The sequence below is a fragment of the Oxyura jamaicensis genome, unplaced genomic scaffold (assembly GCF_011077185.1).
Source record: "Oxyura jamaicensis isolate SHBP4307 breed ruddy duck unplaced genomic scaffold, BPBGC_Ojam_1.0 oxyUn_random_OJ72145, whole genome shotgun sequence".
Classification (NCBI taxonomy): Eukaryota; Metazoa; Chordata; class Aves; order Anseriformes; family Anatidae; genus Oxyura; species Oxyura jamaicensis.
The window spans coordinates 2,137-15,203 of NW_023310890.1; the positions used below are offsets into that span (position 1 = coordinate 2,137).

At 50.0% G+C, this 13,067-nt stretch overlaps 1 pseudogene; it reads right to left on the reverse strand.

Moving 5' to 3' along the window:
- Positions 1-5,663: 5,663 nt before the first annotated feature.
- The window catches only part of LOC118159804, a 23,960-nt pseudogene continuing 16,556 nt past the window's right edge, over positions 5,664-13,067 (reverse strand).

Here is a 13,067-nt window from a genome sequence, read left to right on the forward strand (position 1 = left end):
GCCTGATCATTTATCCACCAGCTTTTCCACTGTGCTTGCTTACGGCTGGAGATGGGGCTCTCATTGCACCACTTCTGCTACAAAATTAGGAGCCATTTGGGGAGGTCTCTGAGATAGGCCTAGCAGCTTTTCATGGCATGATGCAGTTGACAAATGTACTGGCCACTTAAAATGTTCTAACCACTGAGCAAATGTTTAAGTGCTCTCAATGAGGAGCCTGACAGTATAAAACTTAAAAGCTACATACTTCCAACAAACTACATGTGTGGTTAATGCTTTAAAGTCTTTATCACGCTACCACAACCTGGCCCCGATACCCACAGTATATGATACATATGGAGCCCACTCACACAGAGGAAGGAGTACTGTCAAGAAAAAAAAAAATGGATGGGGTTACTTCTGTATCACAGGAGTTTTAAAAGAGAAAAGAAACCTGAGTGTTAGGTTTGGGATTTCCCTGGTAAGATGCTTTTTCAGCCCATCCACACTGTTCCACCTCCTAGCACCTCACCAGAGCCACACGAGCATCCCCCTCCTGGGGGTTCAGGTTAGTGGCAAGCAAGTATGGCAGGGGACCAAAAAAAACAAAACAAAACAAAAAAAAAACCACACACACCACCACCAAAACCCTACACCCACATTCTCCTGGCTGTATTAGTAAACATGCCTCATCCACTAGTCCACCAAGCAAAAGTCCCTTCCTATGGGAGGAGGAAAGCATTCCCCACACAGAGTAAGCCCAGCCAAAAGCACCCTCTGAGCTCAGCCAAGCAGCACGAGGAACAGATGCTTTGATACGCACCAGTGTACCTGTGTGCATACACGCACCCTGACCCTGGGCACTGTGGTAAGGGTCACGAAGCTGCTCTGCAGCTGTAAAAGCAGGGAATTTCCTGCCACCTCTGTAGAGATCCAGTCAGGAATGTTTCCTCTGTGCCACAAAAAACAAAGCTTTCAATTTTGTCTGTTTTTTCTGAAAGATGCTGCAGGAGGAGTTAGGCCAGTCAGTCAAAGCAGGAAGGGAGCCATCTGACCTGAAAACATTTCCCTACTTCCAGCTACATCCCATAACCACAACTTGCATGCTGTAAGAGACAAGAACTTTTAGTATCATTAATTCATTCTCAACATGCACTAGCAAGACACACATTCCTACACTGCGGGAGGAAGAAAGGAAAGGGCTGTAAGTCTTGTCCAAAGGTGTAAGAAGTACAAAACATTGCTTTAGAGGAAAGGATGTTTACAGTAAAGCAGGAAACATACTCCTGCTCATCCACACAGGAAAGATCTCCTCTGCATAAGATGACATGAGCTCTCTAACAGGCACATGCAACCAGAGAAAGTTAAATCTCACAAGGACTGACTCATTCAACTTTCCCTTCCATGAAGGAACAGTTCTAGACCTTTGCAAGACAACAGGAGTCTTTGGGCTTCCTGCGTTGCTGAATGGATGCAGATGGACATAAGCATAGCCACAGGGCTCACTGGATGCAGGCAGAAAGACCTTCCCTTGAAGAACAGGGACCCAAGCCACCCTGCAGAAAGAGCTGTGCTGACTGACCCTTTATGCCACATTCCCAGCAAAGGGAGCAGAACTGCAGGCACTGCTCAATGGCAGCCACAACACAAACCTGCAGTTATGATGGGGATCCAAAGGGAACCTTGGTTGAGTCACTTAAAAACTTGATTTAGTCTTGCTGGAGAATCCCGGATGACCTGACCCAGGGATTGTTCACCAAGGTGTTTGGGACGGTAGGCACTGGGGAGTCTGGTTCCAGGCTGAGGCGTAAGGGAAGCCCTCTCTGTGGATTGTCTGGCACCTGCTTTCCTTCAAAAGAGTCTGTCTGCAAAGCCTTTTCATCTGGACCAACTCCCAGAATAGGCCTTTTCCATCAGATCTGTCCTGGAATTTAATAATTCAGTGTCTGAATGCCATGACCAAGCTTTCATCTTTACCCAGAGCCTCTCAGGCACCAGATCAACTCAGTCAGACCAGTTCCTGTAGCACATCTCCTTAAAGCAGGAAAAATTAAAGCAGTTAGGGCTTAGCACCTCCCCTCCTTTTATTTTCTCCTACTGGTGGACTGGGGGAAGGTGTGCAGTAATCCTCCAGCTCCAGAGCACTCCTGCCTTGCTTACCCCTTTGATTTGAGAACAGGGCATCTCCCGGTGCAAACAGGCTGGACAGGACAGAAGTGGGTGTCCTGGTTACTGTGCCAAGAACATTGACTACTCCTTGTCCCTCTCAGCTCAATAACATGCCCAGACACTTAAAAATCTGACCTTGCCACATTAAAAGGTATTTATTCTCCACACATAAAAGAGAACAAAATCCCACAGCATCACTGCATGGCAGATGTCTCCCTCTGTTGCTATAAAACCACCACAGCTACAACCCTGTTGCTCAATTCTGTGGTTTGTGCTATTAAGGCAGAGCAAATTACTCTGAGTCAAAGCCAGCCACTTCTGTGTCCAAAGGCATTCTCACCCAAAAATCTTCTGTAAGGATTTGCTGCTGCTACTGAGCTTCTGCCACACTCCTTTTCAGTACCAACATCTTGCTGCATTCAGATCAGCCCCAGGGCTCCCGGCCTCCAGGACAAGGAGTTGAATGGAATGCTACTCTGAACAGTAAAAACCAGGGGATGGAGAACACAAGAATGCTGGAGAGGCTACCAGCTGAAGCTAGGTGAAAGCACAGCAAAGGCCTTGCATCAGGACCCCAAGACACAGGGCTGGGTGATTTCTGATGGGGTAGATTCTACCAACAGCTCTGCATCACCTGCTTGTTGGTGTCCATGTGGTACAAAGCCTGCTTTTGAGGCCTTCTGACATGGCTGAGCAATCTGAGAGCAAAGGTGCCCAGTAGCAACTTCTTTACATGCAGATGTTACCTATGATTTTTCCAGAAAAAATGCTTGTTTACCTAGAGATATTTGTCAGTCCTCTCAGGTCTGCTTGTTACTGACCTGGAAGCTACAAGAGCCAAGTGCACTGGTACTGCAGGACACCTCCCATATGATGCCCACGGGGGAAACAGCCATACCTATCTCAGAGCCTCCAACAGGAGGAAATGCCCCCCAGAAAAGGCTGCCGAGACAGATTTCAGGCTCTCTACTCCAAAGCTTGCTCTTTTGAGAAACCTGTCATCAACTCCTGGCTCTGCATCCTCCCAAGCACCCTCAGGCCAAAGAAAAAGAGACACCAATTGCATGCTCCTCTTTGGGAGCGTTACACTGCTTCCAACAAGGCAAGGTGACCTTTACATGTACCCACATTTCTTCACTGGGATGTTAGTATATTGGTGTTGTGGTTTAACCCGGCCAGCAGCTAAACACCACACAGCCGTTCGCTCACCCTCCCCCCTCCCTCTCTGGGATGGGGGAAAGAAACAAGAAAAACTGAAGCCTGTGGGTTGAGATAGAGACAGTTTATTAGGACAGAAAATAAAATAATAATAATAATGTGTACAAAAAAGTGATGCACAGTACAATTGCTCACCACCCGCTGACCGATGCCCAGCCTATCCCCGAGCAGCCAGCCCCCCACCCCGGCTAGCCACCCCTAGTATGGAATACCCCTTTGGCCAGTTTGGGTCAGCTGTCCTGGGTCTGTCCCCTCCCAGCTCCTGCTGCACCCCCAGCCTGCCCTCTGGCAGGACAGAGCGAGGAGCTGAAAAGTCCTTGGCTTAGTGTAAGCATTGCTCTCCAGGAATTAAAACATCAGCATGTTATCAGCACTCTTCTCATCCTAATCCAAAACATAGCACCCTACCAGCTACTAGGAGGGAAAATAACTGTCCTAACTGAAACCAGGACAATTGGATTTAGGGCCAGCTGTAATTTGTAACCCAAACCAAACCCTATTCCAAGTCTATTGTTACCTGCATTAGAAAAAACAGGTAGTAGAAATCCAGACAGTTTGGATGTTGTAATTGAATGGATCAATTAAGTCAATTTCTTAGAATAATTAGAACTGCTTTTCAGGAAAGATCTGCACTCTTGTCTTCTGGAGTCATTGCTGACATCTCTTTGAAGACACCAAGTTGAGTAGAAGCACAAAGAAGTGCTCTAACTGCAACACACCCTGATGAGTTTCCTGATAAGTGCCTCATTACACTGCCAGATTTGCTGCAGGTCTGTTAACAGCCTCCCCAGGGAGCCTGCTTTCCCCACTGGCTCTTCCAGGGGTCTCCAGCTCCCCTTCCAGTAAGAAGTCAACCTCTTGCGAGGTCTCCACAAGAGTCACTCAGCCCTGACCTCTCTGGAGATGCAGCAGCTCTGGCCCCATGCACACAGGCATCTCAGCAGCTGCTGAAACACTCCATTCAGCTCTAATCCTCCCTTCCAGCATGGGTTGGAGGAAGATTTTAAGCTTAAACTCCATTTCCTACCCAGAGCTGTGCCTCCTTGTCCAGGTTTCATAGTGGCAGGTCAAACCCTAATTGTTTAGGGAACGAAGAGGAGCCTGCCCTGATATTCTATCTCAGATCCAGACACCAGCAGAGAGACTGAAATACTAAGTTGTTCCCAGTCATTTGGCTTCCTTGTGCAGGGTATTCCTCCCCCTCCTTCTCGCACATCCTGGACCCCAAGAAGTCTCCCAATGGTCTCCACAAACTGCCTGTGGGACTTGCAGCTTCTCAACCACTTTCCTTCTCAGAAGCAGGAGACATCCCACCCTGCACTGGGCACCTCCTTTCCCTCTCCTCCCCATCCTTCCAGGCAAAGGAGCAGTGCCACTTACAGGAGAACTGGGGGAGGATTTTGATCTTACTCAAGGTATCTTTGAATTGAGGACTTGCCTTCCAGCAAACCGCCCCTAGCACAGTTTCTATGGTGGACCAAGCAATCAATGCACATTGCAACAAGGGAAATGCCACTCAGGTATTAGGAAATAAAAACTTTCACTATAGCAGTGATCAAACATCAAGACAAAAAGCGGAAAAATGTGGGAAGTCTCCATCCCTGAGGATATCAGCATTCAACAGTACTGGGCTCTATGCAACCTCCTCTAATGTCCAAGCTGGATCAGCTCTGAGTGGGGAACAGGACCAGAGATCTGCACAGCACCTTCTTTCCAAAGCAAGCTTCTGACTCCTGTATTCTAATACTGCTTTCTAGTACTGCTCAGAACACCTCTGCAGGCAGGAGATCACTTGAGAGTCAAGCCAGTTTTTGATGAAAGGGCATCTCCACACATTAACATTTATTCAGCTACTGCAAGCACAGCCAGAAAGCCCCAAAAAGGCAGAGGCTGCACATCTGCTGCCCAGATGTCACGTGGATCCTACTGCCACCCAGCTCCTTGGGTTTCACCCCGGCTTGCTGAGACTTTAGCATGACCACACTGTGGAAGAGCACTGGGCGTGATGATTTTTAGATACTGATGTTTTCCATTTAGCCCCTTTAGTAACTTCTTCTGCCATCACATGAGCAACCAGCCCCAGAGAAACAAATCAGTGACCAGCATTTAGGCTCAATGGTGCATGCACCTGTTGGCCTTACCAGCAGCTTCTCCGGGCAGCCTGTGCCAGTGCCTCACCAACCCCGAGTAGGGAATTTCTTCCTGAAAATCTAAATCTACCCTCAGCTGCAATGGTAGGCACTTAAGGACCTGAATTAATGACAGACAACCCTTGTAGCTCCCAGGACCATGCTTACTCTCCGCTCCTGGAGAGTAACTGTACAGGGTCATAATCCACCACAGGAAAGAGGACATTCACTCCCACAATGTTCTTCACCACCCCTGGAAAACAACTTCACTGGCCAGTCAACGCTCTCCAGGTGCCGAGGAATCTGGTTGGAGTTCAGGTGGATGAGGACATCGCAGAGATCCAAAGGAGGGCGGAAGACAATCTGCATGGAAGAAAAAAATTCCAAATGTAGGGCACAGGCAAGCAGAAGATATAAAAGATTTCCCAAGTCAATGTTTGTATTTCATCCCCTTCTCCTTAACGCAGTGAAATCAAAGCTGTAACCAGGACATTGTCAAGAGCAAGGTGGCAGCACTTGTGTCCATCTCCCAGTGGATAGGCTACGTGCTCCCTGAACCAGAAAAGTGCACCTGATTGCTGCAGCCCAAGTGTCCAGCAAGCTAAGCCCTCTGCCAAGGGAGCTGCTCCCTACCCACAGCAGACACCCAGCCTGAAGGGTTGCCTTTTCTACCCTACCTGGTTCCCAGGTCTGCAGAAAAAGCTAACTGGTGTCCCTGTGACTAAGGGACAGTCCCTAAAGAAGAGCTTTCTGGGGGGCAAGGTGGTTCCCTCCAGCTACAATCACAGACCCTGGGAAGGAGGGAGTCAACAGAAACCCCAGGGGACACAAGGAGCTATAGGACAGCAGGACCATCACGTCTGTCCAAGAGATTGTCCCAAAGGGCAGCAGCATCTTCCCGCAAGCAGAGGATGAGAACAGGCCCCATTCATGGAAGAGAACAATCCCAGACACAAATATTTGGGCAGGAGGGATCTGGCACTCTGGATGCAGTTGTATTAAAATGGAAAACTTAAAACTGCCTGTACATTTTTGTGGAGTAAGTGACATGGGGACACAAACAGAGCCACTGGACACTGCTCAGCACAGCACTGTCAGAAAACCCACTGCTTGGGGCTGGCTTATAGCCAGGTCAGGGAACACACGAATAAAGTCAGTGACCAGCATCAAATCCCAGCTCTAATCCACCCATAGCTGCCTTTCCATCCAGATGAAGCCCATGGCTTACTGTATCCCTGTGAGAGCACAGACATGGAGCTCACAAACTCATCTCTACATCCACATGAGAGGAGGCACATCCCCAAGTGACCCAAATATAAAGGCAAAGAAAAAAAAAAAGCCTTGGAGCACACTGGTAGACATGTGAGAAGCAACTCCAAGTTGCCTTGGAAAGTTCTCTCCCCTCCTCCCAGCCCCACGTTTTGTTTACAAAAAGGTTAGCAGCTCTGGAAACGCTGTCCCAAGTTTATCCCTAAGGGAAATGAAGGACAACTATTGAGGCCAGAGGGACGGGAAAGAATCCTGCTGCAATGAACAAGAAGAACTGGGTTGGAAGAAGGACCAGGGAGGTCAAGTTGAGGAGTTAGGAGGATGCTATGGTCATGCAACAGCTCCTTTTGGGAGCTAGAGCCCTCCAGCTCACCTCAAATCTGCAGTTTTGATCACAGGTCCCTTTTGCAACTGCAGCACACCCGTGCAGCCAAGCCCTCCTCCTCCTCTTCCTCCCCCGCTCACACCAGGGCTCAGACACCCAGCCCTGAGCAAAGCCCAGCCCTGGGACAGCTCATGCCCACCCCAGCCTAAGGTAAACTTGGCCAAGCTGCCACCCAGGAAAAGGCTTTGGGCCTGACCAGAGGCTGCAGTGACACCTCCCCCTACCTCTGGGTTGTTTCTATTTCTCAACTCAATTGAGCCCAAGACACTTGACAAGCAGCAGGTGGCTGGGGTGAGTCTGAGCCAGGGAATTAATGCTCCCTGAGACCTTTTCCAAGGCCTTTTCCCAGCCTCCAACCAAATGACACCATCTGAAGGGCAGCACTGCTTTGTTTCACCACACACAACTCCCCAGGTAAGGGCTGCTTGAACAAACCTGCTGTTTTCAGCTGGCCTGGGAGTATTCACACAACAAGGCAGTGAGATCAGCAAAGAAAATAAAATCATTTTACAGCGCTGTAGCGGACACCGCCCCACCTCAAGTAGATCTCACCTCTGTGATACTTCCAGCAAAAAACACAACAGAAGTGAAAGCCATGTCTATAAGCCCTTTTTTCACTGCCTATACAAGAAAAAAAGAGCCCCTCCAAAATGTGACTCTGTCATATCTAACCATTGCTTGGCATTTCAAGTCCTCTCAGCTTCAGCTGCCTAAGTTAGGACTTGGCACACCAGAACAAGTTCCCCTCAGAGGTCGACATACCTCCCTTCAAAGGGCAGGTAAATGTGTCTGGATCTCCTTCACCCATTTGAGTAAAGGATGTTTTAACCTAGCCAAAAAAAAAAAATATCTCAGAAAATGAAGAGGGATAAGATGTGTATGGCCTTTATCCTCTGCTCAAACTAAAATAGAGCCTTCCTGAAGCAGCTGCTGGCATCCTACCAAAACCTCCACCACCACCCTGGGTTCAGTCTCAGACTCGAGTGCAGAAGCCAAAGTCACTTAGAGGTGCTGTTGGACATTACTGTAAGACCAGGATTTTCTGCCTTTTTTAAATAGCAAGTTTATTTCCTTCTTCACAGGCTATGGCTGAAGCTCTGCTCACCACAGGCCAGCTCCCTTTCCTGGCACAGATGGCCCAGCAGCTACAGAGGATCTGCAGAGGGAGCTGAAAGGGCTGCAGCTCCCTCCATCAACAACAGCGCTTCTGACTCACAGGCAGAGAAGCCTGCATTATTTTACCCTGAGCAGTTTAACCAGGCATGAAGCCTGATGTTAAAAGTCTGCTGTTTGGAATACAGAACTTCAGATACAGGGGCTGCAGCTAGGAAGGAGAAGATGGAATAAGTGTGCCTGCGCTTCCCAGGACACTCCCCTACAGCCAGGCTGGCAGGCGAAGGAGGGAGGGAGCTTTGTAGGGTTTGTCATTCAATTCACTTCACACAGACAGTTTGCAGCTCAAGAAGAAAGTAAGCAGCCTCCTCTCATAGTGTGACTAAGTGATGTGGCCGTAGTGAAAGCAGACACCAGTGGTAGAGCCAGGAACTGACCCTAAGTCACCCCAGCTCTCAGCCCCCACAAAACCTTTTCCCCCAAGCCCCCCCTTGGCCAAAAGCAGGTCCCTACATACACTAGGGTTAAGGACACCCTGCTGACATCCTACATGGAAGGAAATAAACCTGAAAGTGTCACTCTTGTGGCTGGACATGGGGCACAGCATCACTAGTGGCCTCATACTCACTATTGAACTGGAAACACTACACTGAACACATCCACTTCCCAGCCAGACCAAAAACCTCTTTTCTCCCCTCATTTATAATCACTCACATATTTTCCATAGTACAGGGAGTGCTGCAGATAAACCCATCTTTTAAAAGGCATCAGGAGCCAGCAGGTTTGTTTCCTTCAGTAATAAATAATGCAAGGAACAAGAAGCTACGAGCACGGGCTTCCCCCCAAGGGGCTGCTCAGAGACACCCACCCCATCCTGGGAATGTGACCAAAATGGACATTAGAACCCATAAAGATACACAAGGGCTGCCAGAATATCACAGCTGGCCATAATGTTAATTCCAGGGAGGGAATGCAGAGGAACAACAAGAGTCCAGGCAAATCTGGGTGGAAAGCAGCACAAGGATGAATACAAGCCTGAAACAAACCAGCCCTGCAGCTTCCCCTCTCAATCACCACGGGAAACATCACCACCAAGGCTGCACCCTATCCCTGCAGCCTCAGCCCTGACCCTTCTCAGCCTCCAGCTCAGGCACAGGCTGTCTCCCCAGGACAGACAGACCGACAGCACCCCAAGGTCCCTGTCCCTGGTGTGCAGGAGCAGGAGGTCCCACCCATCCCACCCAGCAGCTAAGTGGCAGGCAGCTGCAGATTCACACTGAGGACAGCCAATAATCACCCCATCACACAACATCCTGGATCCTGTTTGAGCTGGATTTGGCCTGGCAGCGACACAGAAAGGAAGGGTAGTTACCGGCTGTTCTGCCTGTTATCTTCCTCTTCCTCCGTCCCACAACAGGCTCACAAAAGGAGCGGATGGTGCAGTTATGTGGCTAAGGGAGTGTGGAAAGGCTCTGCGCAGCTCATCACTAGAAAGCAGTGCATCCCTTGGATGTAAGGAATGAAGCTGTACCCCAAGGCAAGCCTCTGCTCTTCTGGCCCTGGTCCCTTTATGCCCTCATCTCCCCTGAGCTGTCAGGTTCAATGAAAAAGGCTCCCAGAGCATCCCAGCACCCAAATGCCCAGCAGGGTCAGCAGGAAAAAAAAAAAAAAAGGATGTGGAAGAGAGCAGGATGCAGCCCTGAGCCCTGCCCCTAACTGCACACAAGGGTCTGCTCCGACCACCTGCCTCCCTTGTCTCTGCCATCCTCCCCTGGGGAAGAGCCCAACTGCAACAGCGCCAGCAGCCAGGAGAGGAGGTAGAACAAGCGAAGCCATTCACGGTTCTTGGTCAGCACCTGCCACCCTTAAACATGGAACGGCACTGCCAAAATCAGCGGCACTTGGCCCGGCAGCCCTTCATAGCTCAGCCATGCTCCTCCACAGCTTTACAGGCTAAAAAAAAAAAAAAAAAAAAAAAAAAAAAAAAATCAGGGGCCCTCATGGTGCTAGACCCTGCAGTGACAAGTCGTGCTACCACAAGTTAGACACAGACTATGCAGCCGACCTGAGAGCAGGAGAAAGGTGTGTCAGCACCTGTGTTTTGTGGAGGAGACTGGGCATGCCAAAACCTGCATCCCAGTAGCATGCAGTGTCACTGGTCTGATCACAGGACAGACTACGGAGACACAACAGGAACTGTCCACACCACAAATGAGGCTAAAACTGCAGAAATAAGGGCAGCTGGCAACAGAGAGCACCTTCGGGGTGCTATACACACCAAATCCCAAGAGAGAACTGTCTGTCCCTTTCTGTCTGGCAGACAGAAACAGCGCTCCTGTTTTATAGATGAGGACACTAACACGCCTGAAAGATGAGGAAGAAAACACGATTTCCACATCTCAACTCGCTCCCTACACAGAAGCAGCAATGACTTGGATTTCAATGCTGCTGAAGGACCACAGTCCAGGTACACAGAGGAGCCTAACTTTTCCTCCTCTTCCCTCCCTAATATTTTTCAAATGGAAGTAAAACCCCACATTCAGACAGTCTGAAATGCTGCTAGGCAGATTTTCCCAGAGCTCTTGCCTCCCAGCACTTCCTATTGAGGCTGCTTCACGACAAGAGCTCAGACCAACTTGGTTTCAATTCCTCTCCCACCAGCAAGCTCACCCAAACCTAAACGCCATCAGAAGAAGTCCTGCAACAGTGCCTGCTGCCAAGCTCAGCTCAGGTTAAACCAGAAGGGTCAAGGCTGGGGAGAAGCAAATGATGTTTTGTAAAGCCCCAAGGCAAGCTGGGAGCCAGGATGAGCCGTTCCCCCACTGCATGAGGTGGGCAGAGACAGAGGATTTATTAAATTGCAACTGGGCAGGAGTTTGGGAGCTCAGGTAACGCACACATGCCTGCACACAGGGGCAGGACTGAAAGGGGCAGCCTCCAGCCCACATGATGATGGCTGGAGCTCTTCCATGTCCAGCTCCTCTCCCATCTGCTTTGCCAGAACCCAAAAACCCTTATGTGGGGCCCCAAGGGATTACCTTCACATCCTAGCTGCCGAGCGGGTCCGTGAGCTGCTCCTCCAGGGCTCGGAGAGACTCTGCGGCCAGCACGAGAAGGCACTGCAGGATCTGGGGAGGAAAGAGAACTAGAGGGTGGAACTCCTGGATGTAGGGGGAAACCCCAGTCACCCATGGGGCTGGCAGAGCTTCCCCCAACACCGGGAGCAGGGAAATGCCCCAGGCACCACGAGGCACGGATCAGGAGCCCCAGCTCACCTGCGCTGAGGGTCACTCTCAGGTCCACACCGAGCTCCACTGGTCTTTGGGGGTGGCGATGAACATGACAGGGTGTGGGAAATCGGTCAGAAAGTATGTGGAGTATGTTAGACACAGAGATGAAGTGAGAAAAGGAAAATGCAGAATGAGGCGAAAGTCATGTAGCCTGAAGATAAAGGAGGTATAACTGGGAGACTAGAAGGTTAAAAACAACAGGTGCAGTCTGGCCTGTTGCTCATCAGGAGATAGGGCTGCTGTGCGATTGCCTTGTGAACAATAATAACGGCTAACGAGCTAACTCTGCCAAGTTGTGTGATAAAAGCATGTAGATACGCTAAGCCTATATAAGTAGATGGGTTAGACAATAAAGTGCTTCAGCTACACACCAGCCTGGAGTTGTGTTGTTCTTTCCCTTCAACAGGGAGGTGAGAGCGAGCGGCCACGAACTTGTTCTTGATCTCTGTGCACTCAGCGTCTGCAGAGGGCAGGCAGCTGGGTGAGATGCTCTGCTGCACCCACAGCCCTCCACCAGCCTCCTTGCCCATGTATCACAGTCCAGAAAAGGGTGGTGCAATATGCTTTTAACCTTTCCTGCCCTCTGATCCCAACTCCAGACCTCAGTGCCCTGCAGACCTTACAAAACAAGCTACAGAGGGATGTGCTGTGGACCACGGAGAACGTGCAGAAGTATGATGGCAAAACTACAGCCATTCACCTAGAGACAGGAGACCACTGAAGAAAGAAACTCTCCAGGTCACCTTCCCTCCCCCACAGCCACACCACAAGATAGATCTGTCATAAAACAAGCTCCCACAACTTTTAGTTCTCCGTAAGAGTTTGCAATGAGCCTTTTCTTCCTTGCAACCCCAGCCTGGGTACTTCCCAGCACATTTTAAACTAGGAGCAGGATATTTGCTCTTTTTTCTCATCTGCTAAACAGAAAGGGTGTCAATACCCGACTGCCTGCATCTCCCCAGCTCTCAGCACACTGTTGGCTTGCAAAATATGCCAGCCTGAGAGCAGGCCGGAGGCTGCGGGACACACGATCCCTCTGCATAGTGAACCAGGGCATGCTATGAGGGTGGCTGCAGCCCAGGAAGGTTTAGAGGTGGCGAGCCCAGCAGCACAGCCACCTTTTGCCCCTTCCCACCACGCCTCAGCCCTGCTCTGCTGCCATACAGAGCCAGATGGTCCTGGGGCTGAGCCCCACCAGTGGTTCTGCAGGGAAGTGTGATGGTTTTACTTGAGTGGGCAGCTGAGCTCCACCACAACCGCTCTCTCACTCCTCCCCTCCTCAAAGAGGAAGGGGGAGAAAAGACAACACAAAGAGCTCGAGGTTTGAGATGAGAATGATTTAATTAAGGAAAGGGGAATGGGGAGAAAAAGAAACAAAAGAAACAACAAGGCCACGCGGAAGCACAGAGAGAAAGGAAAAAAGTTATTCTCTACTTCCCATCAACGAGCGATGTTCGGCCACGTCCCGGGAAGCAGGGCCTCAAAACGCGTACCGGTTGTTCAGGAGAGACCCTC